Source organism: Musa acuminata, chromosome BXJ2-6 (assembly GCF_036884655.1).
Source record: "Musa acuminata AAA Group cultivar baxijiao chromosome BXJ2-6, Cavendish_Baxijiao_AAA, whole genome shotgun sequence".
Lineage (NCBI taxonomy): Eukaryota > Viridiplantae > Streptophyta > Magnoliopsida > Zingiberales > Musaceae > Musa > Musa acuminata.
This window is the reverse complement of record NC_088343.1, coordinates 45,905,008-45,917,710: the sequence shown is the minus strand read 5'-3', so window position 1 is coordinate 45,917,710 and position 12,703 is coordinate 45,905,008. Positions and strand designations below refer to the sequence as shown.

General features: G+C 35.0%; 1 pseudogene; it reads right to left on the bottom strand.

Moving 5' to 3' along the window:
- Positions 1–289: 289 nt before the first annotated feature.
- On the bottom strand, positions 290–8,500 carry LOC135586929 (isocitrate dehydrogenase [NADP], chloroplastic/mitochondrial-like; annotated as a pseudogene).
- Positions 8,501–12,703: the final 4,203 nt, after the last annotated feature.

Sequence of the window (12,703 nt, the reverse complement as noted above, 5' to 3'; positions counted from 1 at the left end):
ATATATACACTACACATAATACACAAACACAAAACACACAGCATTCACAACACACATACACACAACATACATACGCACCCAATACAACATCACTTTTTTAGATTATGTTTACACTTGGGAGTTTTATTGCTGTTTGTGACTGAAGGTCGATGTTTTTGACCCATCGTAGAAAGCTCATCCGAACCGAGCATCATGCCCAAGCCTTCATTGGCAACTCTAGTAGGAGGTTGGCATTTGCATCATGCCCAAGGCATATAAATCATATGGCTCGAGCACTACTAAGCTGCGGTAAAGACAATAACACTAGGCTTACCATTGTTATTCCTGATATGTAAGCAACAACCAACTGTTTTTTTTCAAGTATCTGTCTGCTGCATAGACAAAACCTCATTATTAATAGCCTTCATGCTCATCAGATGCTGTAGCATTTAAATAACTGCTGCTACTTGGATCTTCTCTTCAAGGTTCTGAGCAACAGCATCAACAAATTCCTCGGTGTTCAAGTAGAATTCTCTGGACACTCTGCAAAAGAAATAAATGAAGACAAAGCACAATTGAGAAAAGAGCAATCACTCGTGCACAAAAGATAAAACCATGTGCCTATATGAGATCTTAGACTCCATATATACTAAATGAACTAAACATATTTCGTGGATCTTACAATTGAATTACAATGCTCCTGCAATTCCTAGTTAAGAGTCAGTTTCTTCAACCTTTCCAAGTGTTTCTGGAAGTACCAAACAAGGATTTGAATTTTGCACTAAACATACTAAACCATGTTCCGTCATGCTAGTTTTTCTTTTTCAATTGAATTACAATGCTTCTGCAACTCCTAGTTAAGAGTCAGTTTCTTCAACCTTTCCAAGTGTTTCTGGAAGTACCAAACAAGGATTTGAATTTTGCACTACACTGATGTCACGACGAAGCAGATTTTCAATATTTAAAAGAAACTATATAATATTCAAGCAAAAAAAAGGAAGGGGACAAAATTTTGCTTGAGCATACCTAGGACCATGGATAAGAAGTGCAAGATCCTTGGGTCATTTTACCAGACTCCACTGTTTCAATGCATGCAGACTCGAGCTTCTGGACAAAGTCTTGTAGTTTTTCATGTTTATCAAGCTCTGCCCTGCAGAAAAATCGACCTCAGATGTCAAGACCAGGGAAAATAAATCCTGACGTTTTAAGATTTATTTGTTAAACTTTGGTAATTACCAATACAGACGTCATCAAGCCCAATGAACCAAATCCTGCAACAACAAATAAATCTTAAAACATCATATTATTGAGAATAATTTAAGTTGAACAAAAGAGAGTTGGAAAAAAACTGTCCAACTGCCAAACAATAAAAGGTTTAACAACACAGATCATGTTCAAAATTTTCAATAAATTTTCCAAAAATATCTTGTGAATTTAATTTCGTTCATGAACAATTTGACTACACGAGAAGCATCTGCAGTTTTTTTTGCATGGATAAAGGCATAAAGTGAGTGATCTTGTTAAATCAATCAACCACAACAAAAGTAGAATCATGACTCCTAGTTAACATGAACATTTTCACTCATGTTACCTAACAAGGTTGAGGATATGTTTCAAGTTTCAATTTGATTCTTTCCTATGCTACTACCCCTATACTTTAGTTAAAATAATAAAGTGAAAAGTAAAACATATTTGGAATACAGGAATTTGATACCAATATATTAACTACTGTTATAATAAGATCATAAATTCAAAAGTAAGACCTTGGGCGAGGAAATCGCTCTGGACATCTCCATCATAATTTTTGCAGGCCCACACATAACCACCACTGCTTTTCAATGCATAAGCTACCATGTCATCAATCAGCCTATGCTCATACCTGATAACAGGAAGACAATTATTAGACATCAATTTAAGACTTATTAAGCAAAAAAGGTGAAATACTTAGAACAGATGTTCCCACCACATATTGATCGTTCTTCGAACTTTGACTTCCATTTTTCTTCATAAACCTCCTGAAAAATGTCCTTAAACCTACAATATTTCAAATGTCTCATTCTGTATATCTTAGAAGCCTAAAGTTCCAAAATTTAAAAGGACAAAACCAAAATTTTGGATATATATTGCATCCTGAGCATGAAAATTCCACATTGTTGACAGACATATTTTCTATAGCTGAGCTTCGCAATTTGTGAGGACAATTTAAATTATGGTACGATTATTCATTGAGCTTTGCAATAAGGACACTAACAAATCGAAGAAATAGAGAATAAAAGCAAGCAAGAATCTTGTATGATCAACAAGATTGTATGATCAACAAGATAAAAGCAAGCAAGCAATATTCATTGAGTTTCCAATTTTGTATGATCAACAAAGAATATCTCTGTAAAATTTCCTACATAAGACTATATATGACAAACCTCATCTACATTATAAATAGATAATGCAATACCAGAGCCTTTAAATTCATAAACATCTTGCTCCACAGGTGGACGTTTATCTGCAGGGACTAATTTAACAAAAAATCTAACTAATCAACCAGGTAGACACTATATATGTCAAACAGAAAACAATAAATTAATCAAATCAGCAATAGTCAGTTTTAGAGCTCACCAAAAACCATTTTAAGCTTTCCAGGACCTTTAACAATCATGTCAGATTATCTCCAAATGCATGTCTACCAATACATATAGGTTTCTTCCAACCTAAAAGTATACAGCATAAGCAAAGACCTCCAAACACGCACATACATACACACAAAAATTAACTTATCACCAAGTAAAATTTCATTTTTACCAGCAACAATGCGTGGCACATTGCGGCAAAGAATAGGCTCACGAAAAACAGTTCCTGAAGTGAATTAGAACAAGACTGATTCAAGCTAACAAAAGTAACATAGAGATCAGCAAGCATAAGAGACAATCATAAGGTAATATGTACCAGACATGTAGATCAAAATGCTAAGTACCAAAAACAAGGGGTGCAAACTCAAAAGTACAGAAAACTGACATGACATGGAGAATACAAACAAAGCCATGCCAGGGAAGGCTACTAGTCAACCATTCCTTTTTACAGTAGCTGAATATCATACATGACCACAAGTGTAATGCAGCCATGGCTGAGAAAACTTTAAAAGCTGCATTACAATTGGCAATTACTAACCATCAACTTTTGTACCCAACAGAGTGAAACTAAAACAGTAAAATGAGTTACTTCCGGATGCAATGAGGCTGTAACAGCAACGATTCCTACTCCAGGTAGTAGACTGGCTGACCCCAGGTAAGTGCAACATGTGCGATATGCCAAACTACCAATACAATCCTGTTTTGTGTCTCAAATTTGAATTATTATTCTGATTTATTTAAATAATGCAAGCAGTATGAGCTAATGACCCATGTCAGAAGTTAACTAGCACCATAGCATGGCATTGCAACAACTCTAGCCCCTAATTAAACTATATCTTTCCTACTTTGACTTCCCTTAGCGAGCTAAACAGGAAATAGACTTAAATAAAAGATAAAAGAAAAAAAAAGGTCCAAAGACCAGGACACTTTAAGTTCCTTTGATTCTTATGCCACAACCTTCTTCGAAATTGAATTCTTATTGCATTCCTCCATAAAAGTTTTGTACTGGTGTCAAACTATTTGGCTAACCAAAGATGCCAAGAAGTGTTCCAAGTGTTCGCCTAGGTGCTTGGGTAAGGCGATGTGAGGCCCAAGTGCTGTAGCGGGTTTTGGGCAAGATGCTTTCCACTGGGTGCCACCTAGACGAATGGCTCAGTTGAGGTGCTGGGCATATCAGGCATTTGCATAGGTTGACTCAATGACCCAAATGCCTCGACTCGATCCAAACCCAATTCCCTTCCCCCCTTCCCCTTGATCCGAACATAATTTTCCACGTTTGACGCCCATGTTATGCCCTAGATTTGATTTTCAGCCATCAGCCACACGTCCTTTCTTTATCCAGTATGTCTCCCTCTTTTCTTGATCTTCTTCCTGCTCTCTCTCTGCGAATGCTGGGTTGCACCTGCTGTTACCATCCTATCTTCTCTCTCTTCTCTCCTCTCCCCTTCCCCTTTGCATGTGACCAGCACCCTACGTCATCACCACTCTCTTTTTCTTCTCTCCCCTCCTCCTTCCCCTCCCTCTCCTTCTTCTCCTTTCTCTATGGCTCATACCTGCTGTTACCATCCTATCTTCCCTCTTTTGTCCTTTCTCTCCTCCTATATGCTCTTTTCTTCTCTGCTTACTTTGTAGCCCACAACTATCATTCTCATTGCCCTCCCTTCCCTCTTATCACTTTCTCCCCTCCAACCTCCCTCTTCTCTCCTATCTCCATTGTTCCATCTCTTTGATCTCTCTCCCTCTCTCCTCTCATTCAAATTAACATGGCAATCAAAACTACAATTCAGATACAATGGTAACCAAAGGTACGTTAGAGGAATCATCATCAAGAAACAATAAAGATGATGATCCAAATTAATATGGAAATCAAAACTATATTTCAGATACAATGGTAACTAAAGCTACGTTAGAGGAATCATCATCAAGAACCATTAAAGATGATGATCCAAAAGACCCTAATGCTGCCACTTGTATGTTTTGTGATAAAACCACTAAAGGGGGAACATTTTCAGACAAAACAACATGAAATGGAAAATGTAAAATCAATCATCATGCAAAAAGGAAAGTGTCCTTTGAAAGCAATGCAGAAGTTACAGGCTTATATGAATGAGAAAAAAAAAACCAAAGATTAAATCATTTAATCATTTACCTCATTTGATGATTGGATGTCTTAAACTAGTTTGTTTAAAATTTGTTTGTTTTGTTATTTAGACACAGACTAGTTTCATTATCATTGTCATAATTGAGTGTTCTATAAATGGTCATATGTGTATAATTTGATGTCTTCGTATTAATCATCTTGCATATGTAGTGATAAAAACTCATGTAGCGATCCATTTTTTTATAATATTTTTTGATTGTTATAAGGCAATTACTTTGTTATATTAGGACAAGGACCTAGGCACGAGCTTGGTGCCACAAGCAATAAGGAAGCTTGGCACCTCATAGCACCTAACGCTTTTGATGACCTTGGACTGATCATTCTAAAAATCACCAATGTAGTCAAGAAAAGAAAAACAAAGTCCCTAAAAAACCAAATGTTGAAAAACCTATTACAGACAAACTTGAAGTAACCAACCATGCTCAAGACATTGAAACCAAATTTAGAATTTTGTGTGATCATCAGATGCCTTTGAAATTAAAAGAAAATTATTAAAAGATAGTTGTGAGACCAATAATAATTTATGGATCTGAGTGTTGAGCAATTAAAAAATAACATATACAAAAAGTTCGTATTGCCGAAATGAAAATGTTAAGATAGATGTATAGAGTTACTAAGAAAGATAAGAAAAGAAATACTTTTTTCATGAACGACTAGGCATCGCTTTGATAGAGGATAAGATAAGAGAAAATCATTTAACATGGTATAAGCATGTGCGTACGAGACCTCCAGATATGAAAGTCAGAAAATATGAAATGATTAATGTTAGTGGTACGAGGAGAGATAGAGGAAAACCTAAAACAACTAATAGAAATTATAACTAAAGATTTAAGTACTTTAAACTTAACTAAACATATGGCCTTTCACAAATCTCAATGACGGCAAAAGACCTATGTAGTTAATCCAAATAATTAGAACTTTTGGCTTTGTTACTATTGTTCTTGTTATTGTTGTAATTGAATCAAACATTTATATTAAAATAAGCAAGAAATAGCTGGAGATGAACCAAGATCATTGACCAAGATGATCCTAAATCATTCAATCAATCAAAATTAGCCATCATAGATCAAGTTGAACTAGTAGTACCTAAAAATTTAAGTTAAAGTTTAAGGGCACTCCTTGTGTACTCAAGATAAAGGAAATGTAGTGGTACCAATTAAAACTTGAATGGATTCTTAGGTTGAATGGTTGAGAAGAACTCCGTAATCTCATGCTACCAAATAAATTAACAATGTTTAAGGAATAGTTCTCATATATTCCCTAAATCTTAAATACAAGAAAACAGATGCAGAGGACAACCATATGCAACAAATCATGCTAACCAATAACAAAAGTTCCAAGAAGCAACCTAGATGAGCATTATATCCAACATAAAAGATAAAAGTTATTTTTTGAAAGTCAGAATGACCATATTGTGGAGTAAAATTGACTTTAAAGATAATTGTGTGGATTTGTATATGAAATTAATGATATAAAAAATATCAAATAGCAAAACCAAGCACTATAAAGCAAACCATTTAAAATATTTCTTATTGTTCCATTTGGGCTTCTTAAACTCTTTAACTCTAGCTTCATCTGCAGGTCAAATGAGAGTCATATTAAATCCATGTAAAACAAATGACACCAAAACATTGTTGGCCAAAAATGCTTGCTAAAAAATCCACACTAGACAAGAAAGAGTAAAATAATTCTGCATGTCTGTTGGGTTTTTGTGGAGGCATCCTTACCCTCAATCTATACATTTCTTTTTTTTTTAATTCCCTTTAAAAACCAAAGAGTATAATCCTCAATTTATACATTTCAGAGGAGCTGCACAAACTAAGGACTACATGGTGCAATGAGTGTTCACCCCAGTGCTTTTGTTATCCTCAAATTATATTAATTATTGAAAAACAGTTTTAAGTCCTCTACAACCCTACATTTTAAACTTCATTTCACAGAACAGTAGTATATCGTTGTTTGCAAACCTACAACTACAATCATCATCTTTAAACCATGCTCATCAGTTCTATACTTATAAATTTCCTAGTAATCACACATAAGCCTATCATGTGTCATGACTACATAGACTCCTCAACCTAAGCTGTAAACAAATGTAAGCAACCTAGACCAATGTCCCTTCTCTAGCCCTTCTACACATGGTAAATATCAATACAACCTTCTGATTTTGCTTTTCCCTTTTAATTGATTTCAGATGAAGCACAATAGAACCTCCCAAGCTCTATAACTTATCAAAAACTTGTTCTTATATACATTTGAAAAAATGAATGGATGAAAAGCCATAACGGATCTTTTTCTTTTTTTTTAGCAAATAACCTCCAACGCTAAGTATTTCTAAAAGCTAGAAACAAGGAAGATGAAACCAGAACAGGTAAATATTTCACATAAGATGATCCCGGATATCATCTCATCATTGGATATCACCTCATTCTTATAAAGCAATAAAAAAGAGCATCAAATTATCTACCAGGTGTAATTGTTGCACATTTCACAGCAACATTGTGCCTGCAAGTTGCACAAAAAGATCACAGGAAAAAGTTAAACAACATCCAAATGGGACAGATGCAGACATAATGTAAAAACATCAATAAGCTTGGTATGCCTAAAGATCCAAAAAATAGAATAATTAAAACTGGGTTAGCAACAAAAGAGTGAAACAGACGCTCGGAGTTTCCAACTAGATTGACAAGTTAGTATATTTCTGAAAGGAGTCCCCAAGTTTTGAAACAGCATGCTGGACTGCAGAATTCATGCTGATGCTAGTTTAAGCAAACACTGTTCCCACGTATCTTTCTGAGAAATAATTCGATAGATCTGGCGAAATGGAAGATTGAATATACCAATCGATACAAGCATGTACAAACTGGTAAAGCAAGTTTCCTATATGCACGAACATTAATTATACACAACTTGGTATTCAGTTTATCACTGTAAGAAAACACAATAAATTATTTAAGTGGAAGGAGGAAGGGGAAGTGCTACTATAAAGAAGGTCGTGGTAGGTTACTTGAGAGTTGCCTCGGCACTTTCAACGGTTACCCGATCGTCGGTGGCATCACGACTCAAGAGGCCCGGATCGAAGTACTTGATGTCCAATTCGAGAAATGGAAAAATTAGCTGCAGTCAGGAAATAAATCAATCAATCATTTCCAAGTGACTCCAGACTTGCAGGATATATAAGAGGAATGAGAAGATTGACACCTTTTCTTTTATCATCCTCCAGATGACCCTCGTCATCTCATCGCCTGAGAAGACATCAAAAAGTTTTTATGTACATCAGATAGGTAGGGTTTTAACCTCTTTTTTTTTCTGAATTGAAAAAATAGAAGAAGATATCGATAGAACGTAACGAGGAGAGAAGAATAAGCGTTTGAAAGCGGGAAAAGAACCAAGAGAGCAAAAAAAAAAGCAGCAAACACACACACACTAGGGGGATGTGGCTCACCATCCATCTCAACGATGGGGTTGTGGACTTTGATTCGCTCGGCCGGTGAGAAGGAGGCAAGGCAGCGTACGGAAGAACCGACGACGACGAAGCGGGTGGGAAAAGAGAAACGAACACCATTGAGTCGCCGCTGATGCGTGAGGCGGATCGAGCTAGGGTTTTTACCTGGTAGGAACGACGAATAAGGGGAAGAGGAAGACATGGCCCCGGTGGAGAGGAGCCGCCGCATGAGAAAGCAAACAATTTGGCGAGCGCAGTGCGCGGCGGATCCCTTGTTCATAAGATGGCCTGACCCCAACCCCAAATACATTAAAATAAATAAATAAAAAAGGGAAATGACGATTTACACACAGGAGGGAAACATTGCATACTTGCATACTCATATGAGATAATGGTGTCTTGCTAATGTCTTTTTGTGCTAGCGTCTGAATACTTCATTTAAGAGTCCATTGTTATGTGGCAAAACATCCATTATATTCATAGAGACTTCTGACAAGGATAATTATTCGTGAAATATAATACAGATATCGTGAGTTTTTGTGCTTCAGGCTTGTAGCGTAAGTGCTCTTTCTCGCTCTAAAGCTATGCCAATATTTTTTTGTGCTAACAATCACAGTGCGACCGGATGATCTGAATACCTCATTTAAGAGTGCATTGTTATGTGGCAAAACATCTATACATACCCACAGAGACTTCTGACAAGGATAATTATTTTTGAAATATAACACATCTCTTAGATATCGTGAGTTTTTGTGCTTGAGGCTTGTAGCATAAGTTATCATTGATTATAAGCCAAGTATCCTTCATCGATTATTTGTTCTTTTGCATATTTTGCTTCGAGAGAGTTGTAATTTTTCAATGTCCCATGATGTGTTGTGTACATGTTTATATCTTGCAAGAGATGAACGTTAATCTTGGTGAGAACTTGCCTGTTGAGTGGTTGGTAGATGCTATAAAAAGTGGTTGATAGATTTGGCATGATGATTGAAACTGAGGAGTCAAGCAAACGCATGTCCTCTTTCTGTCATCACTTCCTTGATCCCATAAAACAATGGGATGAGATTTGGCATGATGATTGAAACTGAGGAGTCGAGCAAACGGAGGTCCTCTTTCTGTCATCACTTCCTACAGCTTGTACTTGTCTTGATGCACCATGTATATGTCCTTGCACCACGCCTGTTCTAGCAAAGTATCTGTGCATCAATGCACAGAGTTCGTGCATGAATACATACAAATGAATGCACAACAAAATAGAGACATATATTATTATCTCTATTGTAATGCAAACACAATGTGAACGTACAAAAACTATGTAAACACATAAATTTACAGAACTTGTAAGTACATACACATACTTCAAATTAAAGTATATGGAGATCTGACTTGAACATATTCTTATCTATGTCATCGAGGTCAAGCACTAGGAATGTAGCTACATTTGATCCCATAGAACAATGGGATGAGATTTGGCATGATGATTGAAACTGAGGAGTCAAGCAAACACATCATGGTCTTTACCTAGTGATGGTGAAACAAAAGCCTTTCTACTCTATGTTACATAGATTATTATACATCTGCTTAAAAGCCTTAACTTTGAATTTGGTAATTATGCAAGACCATGATGTTCTTAAGTCTCTTCTATGGTGTGACAAATTATTCCTACCTTTTTCTTTGGTTTTCGGATGCCTTTCTACTCTATTTTACATAAACTATTATACATCTGCTTAAAAATCCTTTTTAGTTGGTAATATGAGATACTCGGATCTATTTTCTTATCCTTCTGCATAAATAAATACATTCTTTTCAGTTTCTCTACATTGCATATTTATCTTGGTTCCAAATGATAATATGGAATGCTGGATCAGAAGAAAATTATGCTTAATTATAATTCTTTTTTAAATAAGATGAGATTTAGGTGCGATATAAATAATTTTCTATGTGTACATAGAACTTGATAAACAAGTCTTTTTAAACCTTTGGTGTTTTTTGACTCAACTATATCTTTGTTGACATGCTTAATTAAATCCAATGATTTACAATATTATTATTTTTGTTTATATACTTGGAGTTAATAGTTGGTGATGGATCTTGTGTGACCTTAATGTCATTTTTTTAATATTGATCTAAACTGTGTTGTATGCTTTACTTGATCTACACCTCACGTAAACATTTGAAAAAAAAATAGGCATGATAAACCTTCAGAAGTAGAAAATATGATATTGAAATAAGATAAAAAAAATAAATATCTCTATAAAAAAAAGATAACTTTCTCTCCTCTCTCCAGCATTGGCAGTGCAACAGTATAACCGTTGCTGATTTTCTTAGCATAAAATTCAGCTATTCCTGTTGCAATTACTATAGACATTGATTTTGCTATGCCTCTTTTGCTAAGACCACACTTTGTAATCTTCTAGAATATTGGTGTGTGTTGATGTCTTAGTAAGGTAATGCCTCCTCTTTGGTATTAATTTTTATTATATCATGTTAATTTTACCAAAAAAAAAAAAGGAACAAAAGAAAGTGGTGCTTTAAGCTGAGCATAGTGCTCTGTTTCTGATAGTCTTGAATTTCTTATCCTAGTTGGTAAATGTTTCCTTGTCTAAATATCACATTAATGCAACCTCCTTGTCCAAATATCATATTAATGCAACCTCTTTGGAACTAGGTCTACAAACAACGGACATGTTTCACTATAGATGGCTAGGGCCACTGTCATAATAATTCTGAATAGATTGGGGTTTAACTAGTCTACAACATAGACCATTCATAATTTACTATCGTATATTACGAATCAAGCCATCTAAAATATGAGAGAAACTTTATCTTTCGTCCAAATTTACATTGAGATGAAAGTTCGAATAAAAGAATCTGCCATCTAAATACACCAATCAAGAATGAACTCGTTATACATAAAAAAAACCTATTCCAAATTATGCACTATTGGACATGTATATACATTCCATATGTATACACAATCTATATCATAGAAGTTGGTGAGCCTATGGATCTGCTGGTGGCAATTCTACCTCTCCTCATTTTTTGTAGGAATTTTGGGTGATATCATTGTTACCAATGTCTAGCCCATGCACGGTAAAAAGGTCCTTTTGGTTTTGGTGATATTTGAGTGGATCTAAAAGACACAGAAGATTGAAAATGATTAAAGTATTAGTTTAATGTGAGGCATATATATACATGTATACACAGTCAACCAAAATGAAGTTTGATCTAGAGTAGCTTACCATGATTTGAAGAAAGAAGTCACACCCTGTACTCCATATTAAGAAAAATAACATATCTATAATGCATACCATAGTAGACTGCATCCTAGTTAACATAGGAGATGGAAAGGAAGCAACACCATATGAAAGGAATAAGGTATCTTATGATAGTAAAATTTTGTTATCTAGTGAAAATGATTGTTATAAAAATGTCTAATGGTGAAAGCAACAAGAAATGTATCATATATTTGATTAGTCTCATATGCCAAGAACATAATTCTCGATAGCTAATTTTTTATGCAATAAAATGATTGCAACGCATCATTGCAAATAATATATCATTCAATTGATAAATATGTGGAATATTGAATATGTAACCGATGCGAGAAAACTATGTAGGGTTGTAGAACCTTTTTTATTCGCAAACAAGTAGATACATACTATCTACTTATTTACAACAAACAAATAGATATTATACTATTTACTTGTTTACAATATCATACCGTACCACGATACATATCATAAAAGTATCGATAAATGATAATCAAATTCAATTAATGTTTTAATCAAAGGTACATATCATAAAAATTATTGATAAATGATAATCAAATTCAGTTAATGTTTTAATCAAAATTCTCACTTTTTGTTTCGGGATTGGTTAAAGAATCAAAAGAATCACAACGAAAATCCCACTCGACCTAAATCTTTATATAGGTTGATATTCGATTGAACATCCAAGAGCTCTCTCAACTCCAATTGAGTTTCTTGGGCACAGGGGATCGAACTAAATCGGATTGGTTCAGTTGTCACCGACATCAAAACCTCAATTCAACATTGACCCCTAGGATACACAAGAGATAGAACCGTGGAACATCTACATGCATGCTTAGTTGTTCACAGGATCCTTCAGCAACAACACAAGCAGATTCCTGTGTCACTCTTTTATGTACTTGCTGAAACTATATTTCATTATATGATAAAAATAGAGAATGTTAAGAGGCAGCTAATTTCCAAAGTAATACCATCAGCACCACTAATCACAAACACCAATTTGCAGCTAATAACTATAAGCAAAATGGAATACAAACCCTATAGCTACATGGACATCCAAACTTGACACCAAATGTTCTTTCAATGTAATCTTTTCTTTTCTTTGCTAGAATAGAACAATGGGAAACCACTACTTCAACAAACCGTGACCGAGCTATGCCCAGGTCTCATTCCTCACACTACCAACTTCATTTTATGTCCTTATAGTGATGGTGAGATTTATGCC